This window comes from Cinclus cinclus, chromosome 4, assembly GCF_963662255.1.
Source record: "Cinclus cinclus chromosome 4, bCinCin1.1, whole genome shotgun sequence".
Lineage (NCBI taxonomy): Eukaryota > Metazoa > Chordata > Aves > Passeriformes > Cinclidae > Cinclus > Cinclus cinclus.
Window position 1 is genome coordinate 33,794,597 of NC_085049.1, and position 26,543 is coordinate 33,821,139.

The following is a 26,543-nucleotide window of genomic DNA, read 5'->3' on the forward strand; positions in this document are numbered from 1 at the left end:
AGGAAAAAAAAAACAAAAAAACAAATAAAAGCCTTTACCGAATTATTTGGTGCCATATCTGAGGAAAGCACCCTGAAAACGTTGTGCTTACTAAAAATGTAGGAAGCTAAGGACTCAATCTGAAGCACATCTAGAGACCATCATGGCAACTGAGGATGGGCACAGAAATAAATAAATAAATAAATGCAAGGAGATAAAATACTGAGACAGGATGAGTCATTTTGTATCAGTCAGTGCCAGCTCTACATTTGCATTGTGGAAGGTCAATTATCTCACACTGAAATATAGCTGAAACTATGAACTCAGTAGCTCTGGGCACTTAACACTGTTTAGATCTGTACTTTAATACTTAATTTAATATTTTTCCTGAAGGGAAATGATTAATAATTGCATTCAGTGAAGCATACAGTTTAAAAGATTGACCCTTACAAGCTCTTGTTTTTTTTTTTTTCAGGATTAGAAAAAAGTTGCTGTTTCCCCAGACAGGATCCACTTATTTCACAGTTTTTACACTTCACAAAGCTGCCGAATGTAACATTCTAAAGGCAAAATTTTAAAGATAACTAATTAGAAGAGTCCTTTGCAATTACGTTTTAGACCATTCAGCAACAAATAAGATGTTATTTGATTTGAGTCTGATGTTGATGAAAGTTCAGACTTTCCCCCTATTGGATTCAGTGCCATGTGTCCTCTACAGCTTAACTGGAGCCAAGGTGCAGGAAGGAAATTACATCTGCTAATTCTTCAGTTTACATTTTGGGACATACACTCTGGATCCTTTGGAAATCCTTGAAATGTTTTTGAAAGGGTTCACTCCTACATAGAAAAGGATTTTGGCTTCAGCAATACCTTGCCAGACCTGAGATATATCCAAAGTGTATTTTGAGAAACAAGAAAATTTAAGCAATAAGAAATGCTTATTTGGGTCTTTAACCCAGCATTCATAGTTAATGATCTTGCCTAGAGATAATGCTGAGCGGACAGAGAATGGTGCACAAAATGGAGATATTGTTTAGAAACTGTCTTTGAAAATCTAGCTGCTTCTGCATAAAACAACACATGAGTTTCCTTGTGATGTTCAAGAAAAACGTTGTCATGTTTTCATCGTATCTCAAGTGTGTATCTCATGTCCTACCAACACTGCTCACAGCCATGTTCACTGTGTTTGTATTTTCATATACGGGTCCAATGCATGACAGTGCGCACTGAAAGATTAGTCACCAGCCTTGAAGATTTCCAAAGAGCCATTGCTGGGCAATAACTGTCAATCCACATCTGCAATAGCTAATCTTGACCCTGTGTTAAGTGCAGGAGGCTCCGTGCCCCATGCCAGTGCTTTCAGAATAAAATGAAAAGGATAGGCTGTTCAATCTACTATAAAAGCAAATATTGTTAAGCAAATGACCTTTACTCTCTCTAAAAGTATTCTTACTCACAAATTTATACAGAAACATATAATGCAATTACTAAGATGATCTACTCTGTAATCTGAGTATGTGGCTTGAATATTATTTTTCAGTAAAACTGAACATCATTTCCATCAGCATAGTGGTAAACTAAAAACTGAAACTTGCAGCTGGGCAATGTCTAGTGCCATGCTTTTCACTAGAAGGGGAAGGTTATGGTCAGCCAATATAATTTAAAAAACACTATTTATTTTACTGCTAGTGAATGAACTGTGATGTGTGCAGACAGATGTTGCACAGCATACTGCATGTCATTTCACACATTCTCTGCAGTAAATGAGGCTTCATTGTTTGAAGTATTTACAATGGAAATGAAATGAAAAAAAAAATGCTTGAGAAATACAATTTACATTTCCAGTCTATAATTATCACCAGTTTTAATGACACAGCCCTTTCACACAGTAATCCTTCAGTTTCTTAAAATAAAACCCAATGCTCTGATGCACATGTTTGAAATGAGAACAGCGTTTTACAGTTTTGCAGTTAGGCATCTGGCTTCTCATCTACTTCTCTCTGTCTGAACCTACCAGGTGCCAAAGAGGAGTGAAAGAAGTCTCACCAGCAGGTGATACTCATAGTGTCATTGATTCTCTGGATTGAATACAAAACTGTTTCCCATTATTTCGCTTCCATTTATTCCTACATTCTCTTGGGTTAAGAGGACAACAGATGAGCCAGAAGAACAAGCACATGCTTTTCTACACATCCTGCTTAACTCAGCAAGTAAACAGGTCCATTTCACAGCAAATAAGAAATTAATGTCCTTCACTGTCACTGCATACATATTTATTTTACACAATTCCGAGCCTGAAGAAACTTAAGCGGGACTTCAAAAAACATGTAAAGAGGTAGACTTTGGTCTCTGCTTAACTCGCATGAAGATAAACTCAATCAATGAGGTGGCCTTCATTAGCATTCTGATGCTTGAGGGTAACAGCAGGCACCAAGACGACTATTTCCAGCACCATTAATTTTCAGGAATATTTTTAGAGAGATCCTGCAAGGATGCTCCATGGCTTTGTTCATCATGGCTATTTCTGATTCAGTGCTCCAGCTATACAGTGCCAAAACTATTCAAAACCTGTGCCAAGAGGATTTCTGCTACCCTGTAAGTATTACTTCTGAACTGAACTGTCAGTGCCCTACCTTGGTTATTTCCCAAGTTTCAAGCATCTTCTCATATCACTAGCATACAGATTTTTTGCTGTTGTTGCTGTTTTGTGTTGATACTGAAGTGTTTCTATGACTAAATTTTGAATGCTGACAGACTATTCTGTTATGATGTAGTGGTGGATGACATTTGCTTCTCTGAAGACCTAAATTTGCTTCAGTTAAGAAAAGGAAATACCATCCAAAATACCTTACAGAAGTCCAAATCATCATTCTCACCAAATACTAACTCCCATTAACTCCTTGTAGTAAAATTAATCAACAGAACAGAACAATGAATTTATTTTGCATGATTACATCAGTCACAGATACATACTTATTATACAAAAGGTTAAGTCCAAGGTGAAAAAATTATAAGTCCATAGTAAGAAAATTTCCTTTAAAATTATGATCTATCAAAGGTTTATTCCTGAAAAAATTCTAATTGAAGAACACTTCAAAATCAACACACAGAATAACCAAATAATCTTGCCTGAAATATAGCTTTTAGAACCATTTTGTCCTCCTTCTAACAAACTTGTTAAGCAACATTTTATTCCAGCTATATTATTTAAGAGGTATAATACTGATCATTCCCAGTGTGCCAATTAATCTTTCCAAAAGGTTTAGAGGAAATGTAACTATATTTATCTCTAAATCAATATTCAGTCTTCTAGTTATAGCAATATTTCTTTTATTTTATGCAAGTTTAGATGATTCAAACTTACAGAGAAGAGAATTTGGGACATTAAATTATGAACAAAATACTTATTTTGTGTGTCAAGAGAAAGATGGACATAATGTGTTTTGCAAAAGGAGATATTAAGTAACCAGGATAAAACAAAATGTAAGAAACAGATTGTTATCTGTAAATAAAATAAAGGTTTGTAGATTTCAAATAGTACCTAACACACACAAAAAAATAGGATACATATTTAAACAGCCACTATAAACAAGATATTTTCCAGAGAAAAGGAATTTCATTTCTTTGTGGTTTACACGCATATTTACATTTGCTATGCCTTAATATTCAAAATACAAAGATGTGATATATTTTGTAAAAATATTAAATGCAGTGGAGTTATTGCATATGAAGTGAATGAGCTGACATCTTACAACAGAATTCTAAAATTGTTTATCAAGCTTTTAAGTTGTTTTATTTAATGGTATGTTATCAACTTTCATAGCACATAATGACTCTTATTAGGGACATGAATTGAAACTGTGGCTAACACCTGAAGCTGAGTCTTCCCAGCACTGTTAAATGTTGCTTGCTGTGTAAATAAAGTCTGTCAGAAATCACTCACTACATTTGGCCACTTCTTTTTTGTAAGTAATGGTCAGAATGGTCTTATTAGTCAGAATGAGGCTTTGTGCTGTCCACTTCCATGATTCTTCTGGCTTCCCATGGCACAACTGTTATGACAGTTTTTTAGCTTTATTCTCACCACAGTTCCCACACATTTCCATCTTCTTTTTGGATATATTTAGATTAAAAATTGTTGAACACCAGTCTTATTAACATTTTTTACACATTGATTTAAGGTTGTATCAAGCATTTTTCAAAAGTGTTTGCTTTAGGAAGGAAGTCTATACCTTCAATGGATTTACATCCTTCCCATCTGGATGTTAGAATGAAAATCATATCTGAACTTCAGGTTTCAGAATTTTGTCTTTAAATAGTAGACTTACAAAAGCCTAATTTTGTTTAAGATGCTGATAGTAACTATCACCTTTCAAGCTGATATTCTTCTTCTAAAATACCCCTATTAGTTTGAATGTGATGGCCAAAGTACACAAACTGTTTCACACTTGTATTCCTCTGACTTTGGAAGCAGCACAGGATGCAAACTGGTAGAGCTTTGACTAGACACTCCTTGCTAATTGCTATTTCCATTTTCTTGGAATTTCGGACTGGATTTTCTAATTTGGTTAAGGAAAGAAGTCAGCAGACAGCCCTCCTGCCTGTAGCAGGGCTCTCCAGGCACAAGCAGCAGGGATCACTTTGAACAAGAGCAGTCACTACCTGCTTCCCAGTAAGGCTTCCCTTGTAGTGGCTGTCTTTCAAACAGCAATAGAACAGACAAAATATATTTAAACTTCCTACTGTAAAGCTTCAAAAGGATTGCCAGGAATTGTCAGAAGCATCATATGTCTTTTCTGCAGCTGGTTTTACTTTGTTTCTCCTTAGCAAGGCAAAGAAATATGAATTGTTTTTTTACTCAAGTGTCTGTTCAGCTAGTAGAGTGGGAAAAAACCTGGTAAGTTTCATGTGTTTTAATTTTACAAGGGTGTATCCCTCTGAATTGCCCTAAAATAACTGTGATTAATTGACTGAAAGCCTCATTATGATCTCTGATGAGCCTGAAAGGTGTGAATGCTGCTTTATTCTGCACAGGGTTTGTGATAGCACATGTGCTCCTGTGGTTCTTTTATGCACCTAGAACAGAATATCAGATCAAGATGTCTCCAGTTCTTCCTGGGCTTCTGGTATTTGCATGTTGCCACCTTGAAACGAGAATATAATGGTCTTAAAGCTTTATTTTCTTCTATTTTTTCTTCTTCTTTTTTTTTTTCTTTTTTTGTTCCTCCCAGAAATGCCTTCTGGTATGGAAGCAATCTGTTTAGAATTTGGGATGAGATGTAGCACATAATTTCTTCTCAGCCACGTAAGACATTATCATCTCTTGTTTATTCCTATTAGAAAATAATCTGTGGTTTTAATCAGAGTTTCAGCACAATTTAAAAGTGCCTGTCTAAGGGATAATTTTTGGGAAGTACCAAACTGGCAGTAAGGAACCTCCTCCTACGTGTCTCTCCTAATTGCAGACTTACGAAAATCACATTTTGGATTAAGTGAATGGACACTTACAGCTATTGCAAGAGAAGTACATACTCAGACTGTGTGTGGTAGTAGCAAAGAGCCTGGGCATGTTGCCTAATAGTGTTAAGAGGAAGGAAGAGGAGGAGTAGAGGGAAGGAAATTTCTAGTGGAATTCATAGGGGAAAAGGTCCTGTATCTTTTGCATTTATCTAGCATTTCTCATCCAAGAACATCAGAGCCTTCAGTCTTGGATGAAAAGAGGAAAAAACATTCAAGATCTTACTGCTACAAGCCTTTATCTAAAGGAGAATTAAGCCCATGAGCGTTACCAGTAACAGGGCCTAAATTTGCAGATGATCAAAGGCAAATGATCAAAGCAAATGAGCAATATCTGAAGCAGGTTGGCATAGTACCTTCCCACACATCTCTCTAAATTATTACTAAACAATGTCTTTGCAATCTGGAAGAGATGTTTCCCATGGAAAATATATACTCTAGACAAAGCAGATTTTGACAAAATATGGCAAAAAACTCTGTTGGGTGTATGGAACAGCACAGATACGGTAATATACTTAAAAGGCAGTCCTAAAAATATGATGTATAAAAGTACAAATCAGTAAGGTCTGTCAGAATACTTTAAATTCATTAGCTGAGCATTGTTATAGCCCCAGTGAGATGGGTAATGAATCAATTTTCCTTTTTCTTGTGAGTTCTGATAGTCACAAGCCATAGCCACTTATGCCCTAGTCTGAGTAGTATCCTCCTGCAGTGCATGACGTAAGCAGGACATGGCCAAATTTTGCTATTATGAAGTTGATTTGACATGCTTTTGACAGTGCAAATAAATGCTGACTTGACAACAAAATATCTCCTGACAACAAAACAAATGAAGATATCTAACTATATAACAAGACAAAAATGAGAGAAAAAGAATAAAGCCCTCACAAATTGTGTTAATTGCATTAATATTCAAACAAACTATTATTTCAGAATGTTGCAAATTTACAAAAGGGTCTCCTGAGCCTACCTATAAGTTATGAGGGAAATTATTATTTAAGCATAAAAATGTTGACCTAAAAATGCAAAAGTATTAATCTAAATCAAATTTGTGAAGGGGCTGGTTAATGCACACCGTCGGTATGTTAGGGGCTCTCTGCATAGACAGAACCTTGCATATTCATCTAAGGTATATTTTAATCAGAACCTTTGTCACCTATTGTCACAGTTTATCACCTAATTTCTTAATCAGTACTCCCTCTTGGATGGCTATTAGCTCATCATAACAATTATTTTTAAAAGTGCTTTTTAATGCCAAATAACTAGTAAAAATTCCAGTAAAATGTTTTGTGTGCAGTTTCAACTGAGAGATAAATAACATTTGTAGCAATATAGTTAAATTTTAGTCTCTTCCACTCTATACTATGAATAAAAAGCTTCTCTAGAGTCTGTGGCTGTAAAATAATGCCTCTGCTTTAATTATGTACCTTACAACATTTTCAGTCTTGCAAATCTGTTTTAACATCTGAGCTGGTAGGACAGAGATCTAAGCATCCAAGTGATAAATAAAGAAATAGTACTAAATCCCCATTTCCCTTGACTAGGAGAGTAGCCTGATTCTAAGCAATGACTTTGATTTATGGAGATTGAAAATATTTCTCATCAGATTTACATTAAATAATAAGGAGGAGGAAGATATTTTTACACTTGATAACAATTCAGATACACTAGAAAAAGAAAATAACTTCCAGAAATGGTAAATGCATTCATACATTTAAAATTGGAACCTGAAGATAAACTCTCACTTTTAAATCAAGTCTTAGAGTTCCAAAATAAAGGCATCCACATGTGTATTGAACATGTTCTTCCTGAACTACAACATTTTCATCTCAATGATTCCAATCTCCTGAATGTCCTCTTGCCGTGCAAACTCAGTGGACTTTGTGATAAAAACATTCATCAACATGATGAATACAGCAGGTCAAAGTGCAAATCATATTACCTGATGAATATTATTTTCAGATATAAATATAAATATGTATTTGTTTGTGTGAATACATTTTGACACACAAGCAAACAGGGAACGGATATGCACCTGTATAGTCTTCAAAAAATCAAATAACTTCAATATTGCAGAGTAGGCAAAGAATAATGCTGGCTTAAATGTTTACAAAATTAATATCAATTTACTATTATCTATTTTTTTTTGAAAGAACATGTGAACCACCAGCAAATATGACAATGCAATATATTTAATTTTCTTACTGTATAAAATAGTATAATAATAATAATTTCAAGAACTCCACTAGCAAACTCAGCAACATATTTCAAATGAGAAATATTCTAATCTAGATTATACTTTAGTTATATAGATGTCTATGAACATGCTGTAGTATATTTAAATTTGGGTTTGTCTGCTAATGCACTGCATGTGAATCTTACCTCCAGCCCGGAGTGTCCTCAAGGATATAGCATAATAGTTCTTGATCATTCTATATTTATACTTCTGTGTTTCAAAAAACCTTGACTTTCTAGAATACCAAGTTTTAAACTCATGTAAATGAAATACGTTTATAGATGACAAATCACCCACAGTAATTTGACACTTGTACTAGAAAAAAAAATTCAAAGGATAAATTAATTTATCTTTAAAAGGAACACTTGTGGCAGTGAAGCTACAGGTAGAATTTTTAAAAGCAAGGAACGAATCCAGTATATAAGTGGACAGACAGTTATGGCAGCTAATAACTAGCAAGTATTAGCTTAGAAAGCAAGGATAATAAAATGTAAATGGACCAAATGATGGACAGTCAAGCTTTATTTAAGGCCTTGTAAACGTTAATTCTACCTTAGTAATAGGTGATGCAGCATGATGCCTGCAGATAATCTTTTAATTAGAGAACTCAAATAAATGGTATCTTAACAAAGGGAAATATAATTCCTTACATCCTCTTTTTACCCTAAAATAAGCAAAAATGTTTTATTATGTTATCCTAGCTCCATTTAATTTTTATACTTAGTCCTAAAAAAGGTTCTTTCTGTCTTCAGTGTATACTTGGGACTATATGGCTAAATATGAAAAATAAGACTCATCTACATCAGAAGTGAAACGTCAAACAGTGGCACTGATGAAAATGAGACACAAGCTAAGTGGCTCTTTTGACACATTTAGTAATGTTTGAAAACCAAAGAGCTGTTGGTCAACTAAAATGCTGGATTTCTCATAGTGAAGTTCCCTCTAAAGTTTGTAGATTTTCTTTGATTATTCATTAATTTATAGAATCAGTGGCCACACTCTGATAGGAGTTTCAATCATTTGTGTGACTCAGCTATCTTTTCATATAATAAAAAAATTTCATTTTTCATCATATTTACCTCTGAACACACTGCCTTTATCTTTACAATTTTTTAGTTTATTTTGTTGTTCTTTCAGCTAGGAGAAAAAACCAAATGGGGCAGTGGGGTTAGTAAAAATTGCTTTATCTTTGAGAAACTAATCCAATTCTTTAGGTGGAGGCAATGCCTGTTAGCTTCTGTGACAGCTGCAGCTGTTTACACCTTTAGGCAATTTGGCCAATCTGGGCAGGGCTAACAGCACTAGCTGATATTAAATTTCCCTGGCCTTTCTGGTTACTAAGATTTTGTGCTCAGTTTCTTGTATTTTGCCAGCTCAGAGATCACTGTTTTTCTACACTCAGAATGTGTTCAGACTTTATCTTTCAGCTCTGGGCTTAGTTGCACAGGTTTGCAACTTCAATAAGCCTGGCTTTCCAGTGCTTTGATTTGGTGTTAGGATTTTCATCACAGATTTCAGTATTGGGCTCCCAATCCATGTAACTGTTGATCTATAGCAAACATGCATCAAGATAAGGAGAGTGTAGTCTAGAACTAGGTGATACTTTAATTTAACCCTCTTTTTAAAAAGGGTAAAATAAAGCAGAGTAAATCACATTAGCAAAAGGTGTCTTAAGCTGCACTGATGATTTGCATGAGCACAGGTGGAGTCAGCAGCTGCAGTCTCCAGGACAAAGACCATCACAGAATAAAAAATAGTACAAAGGGGTGATTATTACATCTGGAGAATGGCAACTAAGAAAATAATTTTAAAAAGGCAAAACAGTTTCACTAATGAGACAGTAATATGTTGAGTTTGAGGTGCTTCATTAGTGATACCTCAGAGATAATATCAGATTGGACTGTTTTGTTTGGTTTGTTTTTTTTTTTTTTCATCTACTCCAAAGCAAGGTAGTCATGTGATTTATACCTCAATTTCTGTTAGAAGCTCCTTGGGCCAAGGATTCTTTTGGAAGAGTTGGAGCCCATAGGAGATACCTATGAAAAAAAAGCTACTGCCTCCAGAGAAAAACTTCATGCTCTCAGGACTCTGTAAAACACTAGAGTTTCAGGGAAATATTTTCTGACAAATTGTCGTTCCTAGCAGTGATGCCTTTGGGGAATGTAGTTCTTTCTAGACATGACCCACTGGGTTACAATTTAGAAAATTTGGATATGCAGAAGTACACAAAAGAGAGCACTCATCAGAAAAACTGGATATTATTGTTTTCTCTTATCATGGCAGTTCATAAAAGAAGGAAAGCATCTATTCAAAATTCAAGAGAACTCTTTTAATCACTTTGGCATGGCCAGAATATCCATATAGAAAACAATGACCTTCAGTTTTATGCCCTTGTACACTTTACAAAAAGTGCAATTATCCTCCCCAAATGCATCTTATATCTTATTGCATAAATGAACAGCTTTCTTTTATCTAAAGATAAGTGGGCATGGGAATTTTAAAAGAAAACATGAAAACAAATGTGCATTTCAAAACAAACCATGAAAAATAGACCGCACCTCCTACACAAAGCTACAACAAACATGATAAAATGGGTAAACCTGGATATTCTTAGAGTGAGAAGACAGATATTCAAGGCTTAGAGGAGAGAAGACACACACTGAAGCTAATCTAAAAACAACAGACATTAAAATATACATGATTGTTCCTCTGGGAGATATCTGCCGTTATTCTTTAAAAATATTTTTAGACATGTTCTGGACATATTTTGTTGATAAGATATGTAAAAGTTTTGACAAAATAATTCATTTACCTGTTCTTTATGAACAGCCTTGTTGAAGGAAATTTACCCCAAATATTTCAGATTTTTCTTAGACTCAGTCAGTCCGGTGATTACTGAAACTTTGGTATCATCAGCAGTTAACACTTGAAAACATAAACCTCATTTGTACATACAGAAACAGGGAGGATTTCTTTACTCGCTGGCATAGAAATAGTGTAAAAAACCAGCATTTAAACCTATTTCCTTCATAAAAACATGCCTTATTTGCAGTGTTTGATTGTGTGGAGTAACCCTTCAGTGATTTGCTCCAGAAGCACTGATGTTATCCATACAGCTGCATGGAAAAGTGATACTTAAGCTTTGCATAAAATAAGAGTTGAGTATATGAGTTGTATAAAACAAGTTCAAGAGCCTATTTCATAAATAAAACAGAAGAAAAATCGCACTTCCATCTTCCACATCATTAAAATTTACGCGCATGAAAGAAGATCACTGTTGTGAAAACCTGTTTTCTCAGGAATGTTTTCCTTCATTTCTTTTGGCTGAGATGGGTTCAGTAAGATTATGTATATTACACAAAGTATTCCTGTAAGGTGGTATCTCTCAAATCAGTAATACAAAGCACTGAGTAACACTGATGCCTACTGGAGTCAACAAGAGTTAAAGCTAATGTTTTTTACATGTTTCTAAATTTGTGGTTTTTTTCTAATTAACAAAGGAATGTTTTAGTCTGATGTAAGAATGTAAAAGAGTATGTATTAACGTTACATTCCTATTTTTATAGAATCATGGAATCATTTAGGTTGGGTAATACCTGTAATATCATTAAGTCCAATCATCAAACTAATGCTGCCAGGTCCACCACTAAACCATATCCCTTAGTGCCACTTCTACGTGTCTAAATATCTCCAGGGATGGTGACCCAACCACTTCCCTGGGCAGCATGTTCCAACGCTTAGTAACTCTTTTAGTAAAGAAATATTTCCTAGTAGAAATCCAAACCTCCCCTGGCACAACCTGAGGCAGTTTCCTCTTGTCCTCTCACTTGCTACCTGGGAGATAAGACCTACACCCCACCTTGCTGTAACCTTCTTCCAGGCAGTTACAGAGAGCAACAAGATCAACTGAGAAGACCGGACCAAGTGGAAGCCAGAGTTGCACCTGTGTGCAGCCAGACAAGAAGATAGTGAACTGCAAAGAACATTACCAGAGCGCTGTATTCAGTTTCCAGACCTGCCACAAATTCTGCAAATGCCATGCATGCAAAGCAACATATTCTCCAGGTCCCAGATTTTCCTCCACAAAACGGGAGGGAGATATTGCATCTGTTCCCCTACTCTCTGCCTCTCTTGCTTAGTGTGGTCACAAGTTTTTCAAGGAAGAGGCTGTGAAATTGAATGGTTCTTAACCAAATGATTAGTGTGTACGTAACAAGAAAAGTTCACCCACAATAGGAAAAACATTGCATAGAAAAGCCCACGTCTCAACCCCATTTTTACTAAATTAATGGTGCTGATTTACTATAAACATAAGTTATTGATTGCAACTATAGTACTGGTTTGCAGGCAAGAGCCAGCGGGCTGTTGTTTGTTTTTCAGTCAGCTTTATGGAAAAGGCTAGGAAAAAATATTATATTATATGCTAATAGGATTTAATCCTAGCCCCACTGAAGCAGAACTCCCACTGACTTCCATGCTGCTAAGATTTTAACCAGTGTGAAAATTTCTTCTCTGGATATTTCTATTTTGATTCAAGTTTCCAAAACAGCTTTGAAAAACAAATGCAAATACCTTCATATGCAAGAATTAACATCTGCATGAAAATTGATTCATACCACTCTCCACATAACAAAATTATTGCATGAGTATGTACTTATTTTCCAATGCTGATCAACTAGAAAAAAATGTAAATTTCTAGTTAGCCAAAGGGAAGAAATGTGCTGTCATTACTGTCACTACAGAAATCCCACTACAAACAAGCAATAAATAATGTCAGAAAATGTCAGTTTCAGAGGGGATGTCACCATGGAAAATAAGCTTACGAAATGCTGAAAAACAAGAGGCATTTCTTCTAATTTTTAACTTTGATAGTAGAAATTATGCCAGTTTAAAGGTATATTTCACCGGAGACAGAGTGAATATACCTTAAGATAGGAAATTCAAATAGAATCACTTCAAAATAAAATATTGGCTATGAAAATTGATGTCTGAGGACTTAAAGGTTTGAAAATTTTAAGGATTGAAGTTATAAAAATAAATACTGCACACACAAACACACTGATAAATCACAAGCTCATTTAAATTCTCCTCATGTTAGAGTCATTGTACTATCCCTTCCTGAGCCTGGTGAAGTGGTTCATCTGCAGTAAAAGCTTTTTACTTGTTTTCTAGGAAAAATATTTTACTTGTTTTCTAGGAAAAAATACAAGCCATCTTAGAAAACCAGATTTAATTATCTGGCTGTTAACAAGGATGCTGCTAACAGAGCCCCTTTCAGGCCCAGAACAATGTCTGGTCACGTCAGTGAGAATACTTCTGGTGTGCTGCATATTAGACCCTTGCAGGGCATTGCAAATGACATTGCTCCTTGTCAAAACTTTCATTTAGAAAGTTCTAAACAAAATGCTTACACTGCTGTACAAAGCAGGGAAACCTCATAACAGGTAGATTTATGGTAGTTCATGGTGACAGCTAGATAAATTTAGTGAGTTCAGCGTGTGGAAACATTCTTTTTCCAAAGAAAGCTTCTATAAGGGTATAAAATGAATGTTTTTTGCAAAGCGATACTCATCATTTAAAAATCACATGACAAAAAATCATTCTACAGTTCTTCCTGCAAAAATGTAATGTCATTAAGGGAATAATATAAACAAGCTACAAAAAAGAGCTTGTCCACAATTTATTTATTAATTTAATTAACGGGAATTTCATTTTTTAAAATTCTTTATTGTATTATTTTTTTTCCTATGTTTTGCTTACTATATTGGTTTCAGATGGTGGGGTGTTTTATTTGTAATAAATAATGAAGATTCATTTAATTTTCTCCTAGACACCTATTAATAACACTAGCTTTTTTGTTGTTGCTTTTGGAAAATTATGTATTCTCTGCTAAACCTTTTCAGGTTAACACTGTTTCTTTACAAAGTTGACAGTGCTCTAGTTTATTTTTTAATATATAGAATATTTGGGTATTATTGATTTATTTTCAAAGTAGAAATCTTTATTTTCTAGGAAGGACTGAGTACCTGAGAAGTTTGAAGTGCTAAATCAAAGTTTTTTTCTGATCTGGGACTTAACAAACAAAGCTAAATAATTACAGTGAAAGGCCATTAGAAGTCACTTCTATGTCTGCGAAGCAACGACTCTGTTAATTATGCACAAATTTAAGTTTTCATTTTTGAAGGAGACTTTCATATGATTATGGGGTTTAACAGATTTGTGATGATGACCTCAAGTGAGCTAAAAAAAAAAAAAACAGGTGCTTTTACATCTAATTCAATGGATCCACTAATGAATTGTTAAGTTACCCATGTATTTTGTTGTTGGATGTGCACCTGTAACAGTGTAAACGCATTTATTTTCCAAAATTTTCTATTGAAAGTGATCAAAATACTACGACTGTAACATTATAGGTTAAATATTTACACACAGAATGTAAAAAGTAATATCTTTATTTACATGTTCCAGAACCTTCATCTTCCCATAATCCTGGCAGAATTTCAAGAGCAATGTTTTCAAGAAAGGATTCATAGAAGCTATAAAAGAACATTTATGTGTAGGCTTTTTCTAATCAAATTGAGGATGGCAACTTTAAAAAAAATCTGTGAAAGAAGATACAGTAAATCTCCAGTTTTAAAAATTGCTACTTTTCATAATTTGCAGGCAATGACCTATAATGTTTTACATCACTGTGCTAACTAACACACTCTCATGGTTGAATGTAGTTTATAAGTTAAACTTAATTGCTCTTAACTGACTAGGCATTATGAAATGTCATATACTGTGGAGGAGGCTGGTACATTTGACTTTGAAACACAAGACTTAGAAACACATGCAAACATCATGTCAAATTAAAAAAAAAAAAACAGTGTTTGTATCAAGTGCTAACAGCTTTAGATGGAAGCTGCATTTCCAGTTTGAACTCTCACATTTTCAATACATACTTAATGCACTTTCCTTAACATTAGCCTTCGTGTGAACTTCACACATTCTGCATTTTCTGCTGGGGGTACTCCTCAGTTCAGCTAGCACTGTAGTTTACTTTACGGACTCTCTGAAGGTGATTCAGTTGTCTAACCTTAGGCAAGTAGTTCTTTGTAAGGTTACCTAGGGCATCTGACCTGTCCATCTGCTCTTCCAAAACAAGGACTCCTGTAGGTCTGTTAGCCCTGTGTGGAAGCCTTGGAAATTCTAGAGTGTCGCATACAGCAGTCAGTACACAGCTGCCTTCAGAGAACTGAAGTTACATCTCTGTCCTTGTGTCTTGTTGATTATGACAAAAATGCTTTCATCCACGCACACAAATGGGGTGCTCTTTTTATATCATATTTGATGCAAAACAGGAAGGAGATAAAGGTGCACCTCCCAGTTCATCTTGGTGCAGAGCTGGGTTCTGGGAGGTTCTGTAGCAGGATCTGGTAACACGTAAATGTTCCAATGCTATAGTAAAAAAGCAGTACTTCCAACCTTTTAAACAGTGTTAAAGGAATAAAGAAAGGTGACTTAAAGGAGTCCTGAATCCTTACTGTTTATCCCAAATTTATCTATCTATCTATCTATCTATCTATCTATCTATCTATCTATCTGTCTATCTATCTATCTATCTATCTATCTATCATTTTTCAAGCTTATCAAGACAAGAACATATTTGGAGAGAACTGCCTGACAAATTTTAAAATGCTTGATTCAACATATAATTACTATTGTTCAATGTATGGTACAAGGACAGCCTCATGAGATTTTAAACAGCTACTGATTATATTGTAAATTATATTTTCCCCTAGAATTATTGCTAAACCGAGATATTTGATTTGAAAGATCACTCACATTCAGCTTCTCAAAAAAAGGGAAATCTAGGACTGGTACATTAATACGGATAAGTAAGTTTGCATCAAATGAAGGCTCATTATTTAGGTATATTCAGTGATCTGTGTTATCCCTGAGCTAACTTTGATGTCTACATTCAGTACTCAATGAGTCAAACACTCAGATGAGTTAAAGGAAAGGGCTACCAAGATAGGGTTTTACTCAATTAACATGAAGAGTGTTTCTGTTATGTCTAGAGGGCAGACATTGCAGGGTAGGATTTGAATGAACATTTTCCTCAAAGTTCTTTGTTGCCGTAAAAGTGAATTTTCATGGTTTGGCTCTATAAGAAATATCAGCAAGGCTTCTGACCTTCTGTTGGAACAGCAGAAAAAGTATCCTGGCAAGGCTTCTAAATTCATAATTTATTATATTTGCAGAACTAAAGGACTGGTAAGTTTGAGAAACACACCAGGAAAGACATGATTTATTAGCAGAGGTTCCTTTTATGCTGTTTACTTAGCAGAGCAGTAACATGGTGTATGACCAAAGCAGGGAAGTGACAGCAGTGTAAATCATGACCGTGAGCAATGTGACAATGTATGAATGCCACAGCTTCCATCTTACATCAGGTCAAGCTAGTGGCTCTTTACAGACTCTGAATGTGAAGCAAATGCTGCATATACCTTCACTGTTAATACGGAGCATAAAGCACTGCATATTTTACTCAGTTCTGTACCTTGTGGAAGGTAAATAGAAAATCTGATTTAGTCCATCTACTGAACTCAGAAAAATATGAGTTGACAACCTGGCTTATACAGGGGATTTACATTATTCTAAAATTATATCAACACTATTTGCATTTTTGTCATTACAGACATTAACAGTGTCCAGGGATTTTAATTTTATAGGGACCAGTTTATGAAAGTACTTAATTAATGTAATTTTATTGTCATGCTGTTTTCTTAATATTTGATTTTGTTTTTTCATTATGCTACAACAGCTCAATGTTTATTAATTAGTGGACATATTGACAGATAAACTGAATATTTAATTAAATTAAATACACTCAAATATTTAACTTCCTAGTAGGAACTACCGTGATATAAATTTATCATGTGTGTGATGAAAATAACATATAGCAAAAAAGACTATTGAATTTTCATGCTCAAACATACCAATTATAACACTATTAGAAGTATTTAAAGGAACATTCTAATTTGTAAAACCGTTGAAAATTGATTCAGGGGAGTGCAGTAATCCAGCTGCATAAGTACTATATGGCCAAAGATGGGGAGGGAGGAATATTCTTCCCTGTGTGCAAGACCAAAACCTACTGTCTTGCTTCATGTTATATATGTTTCACTTAGATGAGAATATAAAACTTCAGCAAAACTTATCAGATTTCCTTACATCTGTCAACTTTATTGGCATCACAAAACTCTTATCCTGATCAGAAACTGTTTTCATTATTTGCAAAGTATAATTCAATTTAGTCAATTTTTATGCATTATGATAGATTTTTAACAGACAGGTTTTCAATTTTCTATATTTTTCTGGTTTACTGATCCAATTATTTGCATGTTTTATTGCTCCACTATCATATATAACGACATTTAAAGTCCACAAGAAATATTTCGCTGCAAAATGCAAAAATAGCTTTTAATATCTTATATTGGGTTTATTCTAAATAGTAGGATTAGTAGTAGTGCTAGATGTTTTACTGCTTAAAATACATTAATGCTTTTTAAAATTTCAAGATATAAAATCAGAAGTAAGTATACAATGCTGTTTTGCATAATGCAATGTGTGCAAGTGTCTCTGTGTGTGAGAAGGAGATAGCATTATGAACAGGAGCATTAACTTGAGCTAAGCTTGGCCCCTTGACCTTGGCCTCCTCCTTGGATGAACCAGCAGAGGTTGCAATACCTGAACAATTAGGCAGAAGCTAGGGTGTAAGAGAAAGCAGAAGCTCCTACAAAGAATAGACTACTTTGGGCAAAACACATCCTCAGTCTCTGCTATACACTATTCAGCAATCAGGGGGTTCATATTCTTATACATAAATGTATCCATACTTATTGAGCATGTTTTTTTCATAAGGAAAACTACCTACAGAACAAAATTAAGAACTTCTGCTGCTCATCTGAAAGGCACAGACCCATTTGTGGTTGAGCTGCAGTAGCTAGTGTTGGTAACTGGATTTTCATGGAAATAAATGATCACTTACTGTGGTTGAGTTCATAAAGAATTATAGAATCAATCTACTCAGTGGCCAAACTAACAGTTAAATAAGGCAAGATCAGCTTACTCCACAAAGGCTTCAGAAATCATGTAAACACAAGCAAATGCATTATAGTTGGCTCTGAAACAAATAAAATAGCTGATGTGTACCGTAACTACAGCTTGTTTCTAAAAATAAAAAATAGCAAGCCCAAATGATAATCTTTTGTACCAAACCAGAAGAGAATAGTTGCAGAAATACATGAAGGAGGCCATTGTACAGAAAAGCTTGCCTTTCAGATCTTTCCATTGACAATGTCAGAAGGTTCCACTTAGCTTTGTTTTACCAGATGTCAATGAACAGAAAACCTTTTTCCTGATCTGTTCTCCAATGCAAAACAATGAAATATTAATTAATACTACATTCAAATGACTATTCAGTTTAGAATAGCTCATTTTTTAAAGGCAGAAAAAAAATTGACATCTAGGAGCAGGTGTTCCCCATGCCAAAAAATGTCTCACTTTCACTTATTTAAAAAGCTGGGAAATGCACATTTGTTTGAGTAAGCCATTTATCCAGTGAAATCTTTAATTACATGCACCATAAAACAGGCACAAAATGCTGTCTCCTCAGACCTGTAACTTTAAGCCATTGCGAAGCATGAACCGCCTAATTTCACCAAAGAATAACAGTCACTACTTTGCTCTGTTGTTGCATGACAGCTGGATATGAACAGCTACTCTCTGCTATGGAGGGATGCCACATGACTAGAGGCAAAGCTCTGCATTGTGTCAATGTCATTTCTGTTAAAGATCTTCTTGTAGCCTGACATCCAGAATAGAGTCGCACATTACGTACAATGGATAATATTTCTGACAATATACTCTGGATGGCCTTGAGCTGATTACCACTACTTCTTCAGAAAACAGTTGTTACTGAATTGTTTCCTTTCAATAGAGTCTGCCTGAGGAAAAATAGCAAGCGAGACTGGATCGTTAGTGCTGGATATATCATAACTTTGTAATTGCCCTAGTTCAGTACTTGAAAACAATTCTTGGTCAAGGACAGGAAACAGCTTGCCTGTAGGTGCAATAATGGAAAGTGTAGAGCTGATCTAGATGAGCATCCTTAAGATTATTTCATGTTTACATGCTAAAATTTTATCTAGCTAACCATAACAAAATCAGGTTAAAGGTAAATGGTATCTTCAGAACTGATGCACAGTCTTTCAAGCAGGGCTTTTCACAACACCCTTTCAGTATATTCAGACACAATATTGCTGCAGATTCAGCAAGATGTTTGATGCCCTACCTGAAACGTGAGGTACAGCAATCAGTATTGGTGCCCCACAATTATTCTCATGTCTGGTATCAATCACAGATCTTGCTTCATAAGCAGCTTATGGATAGTCTTTGAAACAAGAGCTGAGACTCAGAACTGACAGTGGAACTATGTAATGTGGGTATTTGGGACCATTTAAACCCTGTGAAGATGTGAGGCAATAGGGTGATGAGGTGACGTGATCGTGATTTGCTGTGGAGCTCAATGACAAATCTAGCTCAAATTTCCAGAAGAGGAGAGGATGTAAAAATCAAATTCCATCTCTTGACTATGAACCAAACCTAAAACATGCCCTTTCTTTCTACTTTCTGAGGTGTGCAGCCATTAGTCCTTACATTTCTCAGTACTGATCAGTAAGGTCAGCCAACATGGTCATCCTCTCATATCATTCTACAGAAGCAGTCAGATGTATACCTACATACGTATTATTACTAATTTTACAATTATCGCACTAGTAGAGAAGAATTTTCATCTAACATTTATTCTGCCATGAGAGATTTTTCATAACAAGTTATTTCAGAGACAAGAAACCTCATCCCCTCATCCAGAACAAAAACTTGATAGGAACTAACGAGTTCAGGAGATTCAGCTGAGATGATTTCTGAGGGGTCTCTGCAAGTGACAGAGTTCTAAATACCAGCCCATTATAACAAACATTTAAATAAACAATAGCTTCCTAAGCATGAAATCCATGGCAAAACCTAAAATTCCTTAACTAGGGAAAGAGCAACTGCATCAGACACTCTACATAGCTTAGAAAAACATTGAGAAGCTTAAAAGATGAGAATCAAAGAGCACTGAAAACAAAAGCTCAAATGAAAGCTGCATAGAAAGGCAGGAAGTAAAGAATATGAGATGGGTGAAACATCTATATAATGCCAAATTCCTAACATGAGCTCCCATGTTGTCTAAAAGAAAGTTGAGAGTTTGGCAGGAGAAGCTAAATTCACTGGTACAAGAACAGAATATGACACAACTCCATTTGTTATGATCTTGGAGGGCCAAAAATGTATTAACTGTGAATAGCTCGAGAGTCCTTTTATGATTATTCTATATGTGTACTCCATAAATTATCAATTATTTATATATTTCTTTAATCACACAAAATCTTTTACTTACAGAAATAATTTTATATATGTATATAAATATATATGTGTATCTATACATACACACAAAAATAGTCTTGTTTTCACTGATACTCATTTTCAGATTACTATGGTGAAATGTTTAAGTTGACCTAAGCCTCTTTCCCATTAACATCTTTCCATTAGATCAGATACTGACCATAATCCTCCTCCCAGTAACCTCTAAGGACATTTGACATCAATTTCAACAGAAATAAGAAATTTTTTGTATTTCCTTTGTATATATGCAAATAGAATTCAGTTTCTTTAACATAACAACATTTTCCTTCTCTGTTTTAGTCCATGTCTCGACTAAATACCCAAACATATACCTCTATCCATGCAATTCCAAAACAGATCTGGTAATCAATTTTTCAGTGCATAAAATAGTATAATTCTTCTTAATTTAGGCATTATCTTACTGTGTTCACTGTGCATAGAAATGAAAAATGCATCAACTCATTAAAACATCCTGTAACAGAGATATCTGCCCTGTTAAAATAAATAGAAGCAAGTGTTCATTCACCTTTGAAGTTGCAAACTACAGTCTGCATTTTTTACTCAAGAAAATTCCCACTGTGAAAAACCTGACAGTCACAGAATCATAGCATCATAGAATCATTACAATTGAAAGGAACTTTACAGGCCATCTAGTTTCAACCTCCCTGCCATGGGCAAGGACACATTCTACTAGATCAGGTTACTCAAAGCTCCATCTGACTTACTTTTGAACACCTCCAGGGCTGGGGCAGCCAAACTTCCCTGGGCAATCTGTCTCACAATTACCATCCTCATAGTAAAGAATTTCTTCCTAATCTAATATAAACCTATCCTTCTTCATTAAAAGATGAAGGGACCATTGCCTCTTGTCCTTGTCAAGAGTCTCTCTCCAGCTTTCTTGTAGGGCACCTTTAGGTAATGAAAGGCTGCTCTAAGGATTCTCCAAAGCTTCCTCTTATCTAGGCTGAACAGCAGCAGTTTTCCTAATTTTTCTTCATAGGTGAGGTGCTCCATCCCTGTGATTTTGGTGGCCTCCTCTGCACTTGCTCTAACAGGTCAATGTCCTTCCTGTATTGAGCACCCAAGAGCTGGATTAAGTACTCCAGGTGAGTAGAAGAACACAAGCACTGTGGAGCAGAGAGGCAGAATCCTCTCCCTTGACCTGCTGCCCACACTGCTTTTGATGCAGCTCAGGGTATGGTTGGATTTCTGGGCTGTGAGATCACACTGCCCGGTCTTGTTGAGCTTTTTGACCAAAAATACCCAAAGTTCTTCCTCTCGGGGCTGCTGTAGGCTCGGAGGCAGGAACTTGCACCTTGCCTTCTTCAACTTCATCAGGTTCACAGAGGCCCACCACTCAATCCGGGCAAGGTCCTTACTAAGCCCTTCCTCCAGGGAGTACCTGATTAAGACTTAAGTAAAGACTATCTCGTTTGTTCACTCTTGTGCACAATATGCAACATACACAATCTGCTGCATTAACAGGCCAGTGTTTCTCAGTGCACACAATGTTCCTTTCTTTCATTTATCTCAAATTAGACAGCTTTGTGAAATATAGAAGTTTTCCAGTTGTCTTGAAATTTCTGTAAAGCTCAGCTAAATCTAGAGCAGATATTGTAAGGCACAATGCAAACGTTCAATGTTACTGAGCATGCTTCCACAGTCTTTATGTCTCATGAAACTTGCCTTGACTCTCTACAGTCTATGGAAGCTGAGAACACCTCTATCATTATACTTTTTTCATGTTAGGTAATTGAACTGTGCTCTAAAGAGCCCATCACACTCCACTGGAAAACTTGCTCAGTTGTAGATAGACATCTAAATTAAAGATAGGTGAGAAGAGCTCCTTCATTCACATTAGAAACGTCACACACCTTAGAACAGATATTAAAAGACTGTGACAGAGTCTTCATTTATGGCTCTTCAAATAGAATAGGAAGCACTTGTACTGTGCTCCCAAATTTAAACCAGAACTAATTCAGAATACTCCTTTACCTTTTTTTCAGATATGAGGTCTAATGCAATGATCACAGTGGTCTTTTCTAACCTTAAAAAAAAATTACAGTCAATTTAATCCAAAAAGGAGTTTACAGAAATATTTCTTCATTAGTTCAATTTCGCTACTTTAAAATCGTGCCATGGCACAAGTCTCATGATGCGCATAACCAAACCTAGATCTTTTATTTCTGCTTCAGCTCTTCAAATTCAATTTTGAGCTCTAACTGAAATAAAATTAGTTAATAATTAATTCCCTTACAAAGACTGCATGAATGGACTTGGAAAAAAAACAAACTAGGAGATGTAAAAATAACTTTTTATCATCAAACCTCTAATACTACAGCCTTGATATTCATACAGAATTTCTGCAATTGCATTTCACAGATGCATTACTCTTTTATCCTTTCTTGATAGCAATGTTTTTCCTCATGGGTTGGAAATATTATTTCTTCATCCATCCACAAGTATTCACTTCTGTTATAGAAATCAAATTGTAGGAGACAAAATAGGTGTCACATGTTATCAAATCCAACAACTTTGTTGCCTGTTTTTCATATTACCCTTAATTCAAAAACTAATTACTCAGTATCTTCTTCTGTTTCACAGTCTTTATTATGTGCCTCCAGAAATTGATACTCCGTGATGAAAGCATTCACTATAGGTACACTTCAGTACAAGCTGTGGTCATGACAAAGGAATTCTAATCCAGAACATAAAAATGCTCTTTCCTGTCTAAAGATTAAAATGTGAATAAGTTTTCTGGCTTGTAACCACATTAAATTATAAATGTGACACAGTGCATCACATATTTAACATCAAAGTCCTTAGTTCATTTATAAATTGAAAATATTTTTGGCTCAGGTTTGAATCTTCAGCATTCACAAATCTCTTCCTTAGTTTTTAATTGAGCTTGCAGTTTACAAGAGGTATTGCAAACTTTTTAAACATACTTTTATATCTTAAATATTATTTTTTTTTTCTTAAATCCACCATGATAAAACTGAAGGTTCAACTTATCTTTTTTTCTTTCTTTTATTTTTTTGGTAGTTATGTGGGAGTATTTTACTTAAATTCAGAAGCGTGAAGCAGGTCCAGAGGTGCTTTAGCTACTCACACTCTCAACTTCAAAGTAGTAATATAAGCTTTTGCTTACAACCATGTGGGACATGTTTAGCTCTGGGCATATATCATTTTGTAACCTATATATGGCCAATGAAAAAGATCTATTTCTTTCCATAACCTATTTTCCCCTTATAGAAAGAGTTTGAATTCCTGTGAGTAATGAGAATCACATAAAATAGTTTCAAACCCAATTTTGAAATGGAAGAAGTTAGATTCAAAATATTACTTTGCTTATGTCTTATCCTCTTGTTTTTGTATTGGGAAGAAGCCTTTCTGACTCCTAAGCGTTAAAAAATTTTCTGTTCTCTCCCTAAGTTTTGAAGACAGGAAGGAGGTGTTCAGTGTTTTCACCACTCTCCTGTAGAGCTGGCTCCTTTAACATTTGTACGTGATGAACTTTGATAGTGACCATGAAGAGGGAGAAATCAAATAATTCTGGAGCACCTGAAGGGGCTGACCAACCACTGGCAAATGTGAAACAGTTTCATAGTGTGACAGCAGTGATATTGCTGCTCTAGAATTCAAATGTATCCAGCCAGTAGTACAGTACAGTTCACTGTGCCAGCTATGTGGTGCTCCATAAATAAGAATGAAATTTGTCTCCACAGGTTAACTTCTATAGCCTCCTGTAAATGTTTATACAGAACTTTAAATGCTGCTTTCCCCCTCCCATTATTCTGTGTTTTTTCTTCGTTTGTTTTAAAGAGAAAAGATAAAAACTGGGGTACAAATTACTTTGGCTTCCAACTCTGTCATAATTAGACACTATAATTTAGTGGCACAATGAGTGACATCATGATAGATGTTGAAGTGAAAATAAATGTCATTCTGTTGACTTATGTATGTTCAAACTCAGTTCAGGATGTTACCAAACCAAATTTATTTAGTTTATGGTTTGGGGTTTTGTTTTTACAAACCAAGTCTTTGAGAAGTGCAAATGTGTGAGTTCACAAAGATTAGCAACACTGTTTTGCCTACAATTACATTTAAAATTTCTTTCAAATTCTTTCCACATCATACAAGTTATCATTTTTTAGTAAGACTATCCAATCACCACATTGCTAGAAGAACTGTATTTTTCTTAATGTGAATTTCATCTTTCCAGTTCAAGGTATGATTGAAGAAATCAGTAAATAAATATAATATAGATATATAGCTTAATCTTTCCATACCATTTTCTCTCACAAGTATTTACCTTTGAACCTTAATTTTTATCAGTCACTAAATGTTTATTAATAGCTGTCGTTAATAGTTCACATATTCCTTAAGACTTTTTCCTCCTGATATTTTATTCAAACCAATACTGAAATGTATTGATTTCATGTTCTGACTTTTATTTCACCAAAATTATGTGTTCAGTTTCTCCTAAAATCAGAAAATTAATTCCTAAGCTTTTTCTATGTGCTCAGGCTTTCAGTGACTTTAACATGTTCTTATCTTCATGCCCTGGATAAAACCAAGGTTCAGTGAAGTTATGACATTGAGTTTAATGTGACTAGGACAAGATAAAAAGGAAATTTTTACCATTTGGTGCCCAGTTATTCAATTCCCTTGCTTGGTTTGAAAACACTTCTGTGACGACTGCGCAGTTCTGGATTTTTAAGGTAGAGGTTTTTTTCAAAAATGTCTTTAGCTCTTTCTCAAGATGATGACAAATTAAATGTGAAAGAAGAAAACAAATAACAAAGGTGAATTGTCTTCTATTTTTATAAATATGGATGTGATGTCATTGTTGTGTCATTCTCTGAAATGACATTATTTAGAAAATATTCTGAAGGTTCTAGGACTTTTTTCAATGCATGACTGAGATTAGACATTCTTTTGAAGCAGAATTGACTTTGCACTAGCATTATTTTGGATAAAGAATTAAGCATTTATTTGTTCTGTTACACTCATTCCAAAGCACAACAAATACAGTATAGCTACTGCAAATGACTAAGTGATACTGTATCGCTTGCACTTAATAAGGTCAAACAAATTTTTAGAAGTTATTTTCATGGCAAATAGAAAAATGACTAATGGAGATAAAATAATCAGCTGAGAAATTTTAGTTAGGTTCAATCTCATGGAACAACAGAATGCTTTGGTTTGGAAGGGACAAAGGACCACCTAGTTCCAATCCCCTTGCCATTGATAACTCCCACTGGACCATGTTGATCAGGGCCAGCCTGGCCTTGAACATTTCCAGGGATGGGGCATCCACAGCTTCTCTGGGCATCCTGTTCAAGTGCCTCACCACCCTCTGAGTAAGGAATTTCTTCCAAATGTCTAATCTAAACCTACTCTGTTTCAGTTTAAAACCATTCTCCCTTGTCCTGTCACTACATGCCATTTTTACATGTGTAAAAACGCCTCTCTCCAGTTCTCTTTGTAGTCCCCATTAGATAATGAAAGGCTCCTCCAAGATGTCCCCAGAGCTTTCTGTTCCCCAGGCTGAACAACCCCAACTCTCTTGGCCTGTCTTCACAGGAGATGTGCTTCAGCCCTCAGATCATCTTTGTAGTCCTCTGTACTCACTCCAGCAGGTCCCTGTCCTTATGTTGGTCAGAGCTGGATGCAGCACTCCAGGTGAGTAGAGGGCCACCACCACGTTCCTCAACCTGCTTCCCATGTTTTTTCTGAGGCAGCCTAGGGTGTACCTGGCTTTCTGGGCAGTAAGTACACACTATTGGCTCATGTTGAGCTTCTTGTCAACCAAAATCCCCAAGTCACAGAATCACAGAACCAAATAATTAATTAGGTTGGAAAAGACCTCTGAGTTCATCAAGCCCAACATTTGACTGGACACGACCATGTAAACTAGACCATGGCACTAAGTGCCACACCAAGTCTTTCCTTGAACACCTGCAGGGATGGCTACTCCACCACTTCCCTGGGCAGCCCATTTTAGAGTCTTCCTCAGGCCTGGTCTCAAAAGCTATTAAATTGTCAACAAATTATTAATAATTATAGTATTGTTCCTATCTACAGTGGACAAAAGTAATTTCCTTTCTATTGTGATTTCATGAAAAATTACACAAGATTTTTTACTTTTAAATTTAACCTATTAGCATCTACCTGATCTGATGCACTTTAGTGGGAAACATTTTATTGAATATACAGCAACTCAAAGCTCTCTTATTCAGATAGACTCTATCATTGCATGAGGTCATGGCCAAGGGAATGGCTTTTTAAAATTGGCACACAAAGATATTTT

At 35.4% G+C, this 26,543-nt stretch overlaps 1 protein-coding gene across 1 annotated transcript in view; it reads right to left on the reverse strand.

The window, feature by feature from the left end:
- The window catches only part of KCND2 (potassium voltage-gated channel subfamily D member 2), a 258,608-nt gene that overhangs the window by 202,680 nt on the left and 29,385 nt on the right, over nucleotides 1-26,543 (reverse strand). The window lies entirely within an intron of this gene.